The sequence below is a fragment of the Carlito syrichta genome, unplaced genomic scaffold (genome assembly GCF_000164805.1).
Source record: "Carlito syrichta isolate Samal-C Ts95f unplaced genomic scaffold, Tarsius_syrichta-2.0.1 Scaffold307180, whole genome shotgun sequence".
Classification (NCBI taxonomy): Eukaryota; Metazoa; Chordata; class Mammalia; order Primates; family Tarsiidae; genus Carlito; species Carlito syrichta.
The window spans coordinates 1,149,203-1,156,343 of NW_007251276.1; positions in this window are offsets into that span (position 1 = coordinate 1,149,203).

Here is a 7,141-nt window from a genome sequence, read left to right on the forward strand (position 1 = left end):
GGGGGGGGGGGGAGGGTATACCTCATCAGTAAGGGTGCCTGATCTCAAACCCGGTGAAGTGGGGACCAAAGTGAGGCCCAAACTTTACCTACACAATGACCATCTGTATACCTAACCCTTAATTGTACCCCACATCTTTAACATTTTTAAAAGATTTTTAAAAAGGAAAAATGTCTGAAAGTGTCCTAAAATCTGCATACTGACATTTACTGATGCCTAATCTGTTCCTGCCTCACTTCTAGTTTCAAGATGGGCGGTAAGTGCTCCCTTTTCATAACAACCAAGAGAACACAAAACTAAAACATAAATTCCATCCTTGATAAAGCTAGAAGATAATTTGTATTTACTTCTTAGGGTTCTGTAACAAATTACCACAAACTAGATGGCTTAAAACAATAGAAATAGACTGGACTCAGTGGCTCATGCCTATAATCCCAGCACTTTCGGAGGCCAAGGTGAGAGAATTGCATGAGCTCATGGGTTCAAGCTCAACTTGGGCAACTTGACGAGACCCCATCTCTACAATAAATCAAAAATTAGCTGGGCATGGTGGCGCATGCCTGTATTTCCAGCTACTTGGAAGACTGAGGTGGAAGGATCACCTGAGCCCAGTAGGTCGCGGTGGCTGTGAGTGTGGGCATTGCACTTCAGCCTGGGCAACAGAGTGAGACTCCAACTCAAAAAAACCCCCCAAACAACCAGAAATATATTACTTCGCAACCCAGTAAGGCCAGAAGTTCAAAATCTAATTATTTGCAGGACTGTACTCCACTTGAAGATCCTCAGGGAGAATCTTTCTTTACCTCCCCAACTTCCTGTGGCTTCAACCCTTCCTTGGCCTGTGGTTGAATCATTCCAATCTCTGCCTAGTGGGCACACTGTCTCCTCTTTCTATTTGTCTTCTACTCTGTGTGATTTTAGTGTAAGGATGCTTGAGGTGGCATTTAGGGCCCCCCCAGATAATCCAGGGTAATCTCCTAATCTCAAAATCTTTAATCACATCTGCAAAGAGCCTTTTTCCCAAATAAGGTAATATTCACATACTCCGGGGTTTTGACATGGATGCCTTTGGGGGGGCCATTTTTTTCTGCCTACCAACTACATCTCAGCCCTTTATATATGAAGATTGAAAATAGATAGGAGCATGGTAAATGGCCCAGGAGAACGAAAAGAAGCTCAAAGCCATATACCTGCATAGTGTATGGCAATAAATAACAACAATATTAATGGCGGCAGTCACGGACATTAATTGAATTCTGATTTGGTCCACAGAACCTTGGAAGAACCGAGAAAATGGAGGCACCAGGCATTTTTGAGGACGAATATGAGTCAGGAAGCTAAAGATGAGGATTCGTGGATAAATACATACAAAAAGCAATTAAATCACTCCTAAATCAGGTTTTTCTGGATGGTCGAGTAACTCAGGAGTCCCCAACCACCCCCAGGGCCATGGACCTGTACCTGTCCATGCCTGTTAGGAATCGGGCTGCACAGCAGGAAGTGAGCAGTGGGCAAGGGAGTGACGCTTCATCTGTATTTACAGCCACTCCCCATCATTCACATTACGGCCTGAGCTCCACCTCCTGTCATAACAACATGGCATCAGATTCTCATAGGAGTGTGAACCCTATTGTGAACTGTGCATGTGAGGGATCTGGGTTGTGCGCTCCTTAAGAGAATCTAATGTCTGACAATCTGAGGTGGAGCTGAGGTGGTGATGCTCGCACTGGGGAGTGACTGCAAATACAGATGAACATTAGCGGTGAGGTGTCACTGCACCCGCCTCCCCCCTCATCCATGGAGAAGTTGTCTTCCACAAAGCTGCTCCTTGATGCTGAAAAGATTGAGAGACCACTGAAGTAACTAACTACCTCTCCTTCACCCTAGAGTATCTGGAGAAATTGAACCAGAAAGTCTTCAGACATAATAAACCAGGAAGACAGAAGGCAAAAGAGGCAGTACCACGCTGAGAACAGAGGGGCCAGGGAACAACCGTGTCCTGAATGCTGAAACTCCAGCCTTGTTCACTGCTAACGCCGGGGTACAAGCAGCCAGTCTCACAGCCCAGGCACCCTGGAGGCAATGAACTTGAAGATACCATGTATATTTATATGTATACGTACAGACAAGGAGTTCAATTAAGAAGCTCTATGCTCATCAATTGCTCCATATCAGCCAGCCTCACGTATACACACAGAGCTTCCAACCAGCTTTTCAGTGTTCTGTCCTTAACTATAAACTGACAGATCCTTTTGCACTAGAAATTTAAGGAAAGCTTCCAACACAAGGTTAAAAAAAAAAAAAAGTAGGGAAGTGGGGAGTAGGTACATAGGAAACTGAAACAATGCTGAGAGCAGAAGAAAATTTCAGATATTACCATTAATAGTGTCAGAGAAGAAAAGATAGCAGAAATGGAAAACCCAACTGGAGGACTGGAAAACAAGGTCTAGACAAAAACAGGGAATTCAACAAAAGCAAAAACAAAGAGATTGTCTTTAAAAAAAAAAAAAGATAACTAGAAAGTCAATCCAAAGTTTTGAACTAATAGAAGACAAAACCAGGCCGGGCTCGGTGGCTCAGCCTGTAATCCCGCACCTTGGGAGGCCGAGGTGAGTGAATTGCCTGAGTCCATGGGTTCGAGACCCGCCTGGGCAACTTGCAAGACCTCATCTCTACAATAAATCAAAAAAATTAGCCGGGCATGGTAGCGCATGGTTTATATTAGGGTTCATTCTTTGTACTGTACATTCTATGGGCTTTGACAAACATATGCTCAGATGTATCTACCATCACCGTATCAAGTAGTTCCAGCTACTTGGAAGGCTGAGGAGCAAGGATCGCCGGAGCCTAGCAGGTTGAGGCTGCAGTGGCCGGGAGCGGCCACTGCACTCCGGTCTGGGCGACAGAGTGAGACTCCAACTCAAAAAAAAAAAAAGACAAAACAATGGCAGGAAATTATCAAAGAAATAATACATGTTCCTAACACTACTTTCATGAGTTTCTAGATTTAAAAGTCAATGAGGCTGAGTGTGGTGGCTCATGCCTGTAATCCCAACACTTTGGGAGGCTGAGGTGGGAGGATTGTTTGAGCCCAGGAGTTCGAGATCAGCCTAGACAACCCTGACTCAAAAACAAAAAAGTCAGTGAAATTGATGAAAGAAACACCTACGTCATAACAAAATTTCAAAACACTAAAACTAGACAAGATTTTTTAAAGGTCTGGGAGATGGATAAAAGAGAAAACACATTATACCATGGATCATAACATAGAATAGTGTGAGATTTCTCTTAGCAACATTGAAGGTCGTTTATTTATTTTTGAGTCAGGGTCTCACTCTGTCACCTGTGCTAGAGCACAGTGGCATGATCACAGCTCACTGCAACCCTCCAACTTCTGGGTTCAAGCAATCCTTCCACCCCGGCCTTCCAAGCAGCTGGTAGCTAGGACTACAGGTGTGTACAACCACACCAGCTAATTTTTTCTTTATTTTGTAGAGGTGAGGTCTTACTATATTGCCCAAGCTGGTCTTAAACTCCTGCGCTCAAGCAGTTCTACCACCTTGGTCTCCCAAAGTGTTGGGATTACAGGCATGATCTAACCGTGCCTAGCCAATACTGACATTTAGAAAGCAATGGAGCAATGTCTCAACAATTCTGCGTGAAAATGATTTTAGTCTAAAATTCTCTACCCAATCAAATTATGCATCCAATGTGAAGACAGAATGAAGACTTTTTCCAATTAATATAGTTTATTTTTAGAGCAGTACTAGGTTAACAGAAGAATTAGACAGAAATTACAGACAACACTCATACATCCCTACCCCTTCTGATCCCCACTGCCACCGTTTCTTCTGTTATTGACATCTTCTTTGAGTATGATACATTTGCTACAATTGATGAATGAATATTGATACGTTATTATTAACTAAAGTCCATGGTTTATATTAGGGTTCATTCTTTGTACTGTACATTCTATGGGCTTTGACAAACATATGCTCAGATGTATCTACCATCACCGTATCATATAGAATAGTTTCACTAGCCTGGGCAACATAGCAAGACCTCGTCTCTACAAAAAAGCAAGCAAGCAAACAAACCAACAAAAATAGCCAGGTGCCTGTAGTCCCAGCTACTCAGGAAGTTGAGGAGGAAAGACCATCTGAGCCCAGGAGGTCAAGGCTACAGTGAGCTATAATCATGCCACTGCATTCCAGCCTGAGCAACAGAGTGAGACCCTGGCTCAAAAAAAAAAAAAAAGTTTTGCTGCCTAAAAATCCCCTGTGTTCTGCCTGTTTACCTTTTCTCCCTTCCTTCTCAACCCCCACAATCACTAATCTTTTTACTTTCTCTACAGTTTTGCCTTTTCTAGAATCATATAGTTGGCATCGTACATATGTAGTCTTTTCAGATAAATAAAGCTGCTGTGAATATTCAAATGGAGTTTTTTGTATGGACAGAAGTCTTTAACTCATTCTAGTAAATACCAATGAGACTGATTGCTAGATAGGAGGGCAAGGCTAATTAGTTTTGGAAGAAATTGCCAAACTGTCTTCCAAAGTGGCTGTACCATTTTGCACTCCCATCAGCAACGAACCAGAACTCCTGTCTCTCCACTTCCTTGACTATGTCTGGTGCTGCCAATGTTCCAAATTTCAAGATTCTAATAGGTGTGGGGGTTTATCTCATTGTTTTAATTTGCATTTCCCTAAGGACCTATAGTGTTAAGCTTCATATGCTTAAGTGACATGTGTATATAGTATCTTCTTTGGTGAGGTGTCTGTTCAGATATTTTGCCCATTTTTAATTGGATTGTTTCATTTTTATTGTCGAGTTTTTAAGAGTTCTTTGTATGTTTTGGATACAAATCCTTTATCAGATATGTGTTTTATATTTTTTTTCCCCAGTCTGTGATGTTTATTTTCATTATCTTAAAAATAAAGACATTTTAAACAGGAAATTTCTCAGTAGTTTACCTCCCTTACACTTTTTCTTAGGACGCTACAAGAGGATAGGCCCCAGCCAAATAAGAGAGAAAACTAAGAGAAAACATGAGATCAAAGAAACAAAGTCCAATGCAGAAAAGAGACTAAAGAAATTCCTAGATTGATGGCAAAGGAATGTCCCAAGAAAATCTTTGGGAGTTAAGCCTACAGTAGTGATCTCACACCTTACACCCCACACTCCAAGAATGAAAGACAATCACTAGGGGTATGGGGGGCACAAGAAAGAAACAATGTCTTTTAAGATGCATTTGTATGTTAGCCATTTATTTAGGTATTCATTTTTATTTATTTATTTGAGTCAGAGTCCCACTCTGTTGCCACGGCTGGAGTGCAGTGGCACGCTCACCGCCACCATAGCCTCAACCTGCTGGGCTCAGGCGATCCTTCTGCCTCAGTCTTCCAAGTAGCCAGAACTACAGGTGTATGCCACCAGGCCGGTCTACCTTTTTTATTTTTGTTGTAGAGACAAGGTCTTGCCAAGTTGTCCAGGCTGGTCCCAAACCCCTGGGCTCAGGCAATCCTCTCACCTCAGCCTCCCTAAGTGCTGGGATTATAAGTATAAGCCACCTCACCCGGCCTTACGTTAGCCTTTTAATAATTCTATTTCTGCTTCACAATATACATTCTACTTTATTACAGAAAAAGATACATTTTATAAACAAACAAGTAATACAAATATGAGTTACATGCTTTTTTAAAAAAAATTGACAACAGCTCATAATTTAAAAATATAAAGATAAAAGATACCTGGTCTAAGGAGAAGAAGCCTCCAGTGGAGTCAGCGGTCAGAGGACTTCAGAAGGATTTTTACACAATAACATAAAAATGATAAATTACATGACAGATTTGATCGTGTGGAAAATTGCAGAAAGAGCCATTTTACAAAGTTATTAGGGAGACTTGGTGTGTGTCGAAGAAATTTAAGCAAATGAAAATGACAACTGTTAACTCAAAAAAAACCCCCCCAAAAACCCAACAACACAAGAATGAAAATATAATCATACTATATTACTTAGGCTGATATTGTGGAGGCTAGAGGAACTCCATCTTGGATAGAGGCTGAAGTAACTAACTCCCTTCCCTGTTGGATGCTCATCCGCCATGTTGACATTTATTAGCCCCCGTTCTGGAAGGGCCTCTAATCGTTCCCATTAATCAATCATTCCTGTGTCAAAGCGGGATTTTACTATATATCCTGCCCCTAGGTCAAACAACCTTGATGTTATGGTCCTTCGGTGGTCTCACCCATCCCTCCGACTCACCCCTGCCCTATGGCATAGAAGCCTAGGTCTAGGAGGTAATTAATGGTGCTGGAATCCACCATCTCCCATCTCGTGGGAGACACAGACCTGGCTTCTGTTCATAAGCTCCTATTAAAAGTTTCTTTCTAAGAAACTGGGTATGTCAGGCTTTTTCTGCCACCCCTGAGCCTCCTTGGACTTAAGGGGTAGGTTTGCACAGACCTGCTCACCATGAAAAAATAGTGAACGATAGTCACATGGTAATAGTCATGAAAATACTGACTATGTATTTACCTAAAAATTAAAATATATCAGGAGGATTAAAGAAAGGAAAGAGAGGGTAAAAGTGAACAGAATTCCTCACCATACGTATTAAACGTGGGAAATGAAAAAATAACAGCATATTAATATTATTTAAAATATAGAGGTATTTATCAAAAAAAGATGCTACATAAGAACTGAAAGTGGTTTCTTGAGACAAGGACAAAGCAGGTGAGGCTGGGTGCAGAAAGCATTGTTCTTTTTATACCATTTAGTGCTATTTCTATTTGTATATTTACATATAATATATGAATAGTAAGCCTTTATAAAGATAGAATATTACTTTAAAGATCAGAGTGGCCTATGTAAGGAAATATGTATACTAAATAATATGTTTAGGGCCGGGTCCAGTAGCTCATGCCTATAATCCTAGCACTTTGGGAGGCCAAGCCGAGACAATTGCTTGAGCCCAGGAGATTGAGACCAGCTTAGGCAACATAGCAAGATCCTATCTCTATAAAAAAGGTAAATAAATATATAAGTAAATAAATAAAATTTTCAGTAACAGTTAATAATACAGGAAAATATTCAAAATATGATGTTAAGTGAAAAGGGGAGAATAAAAATTGACACAAT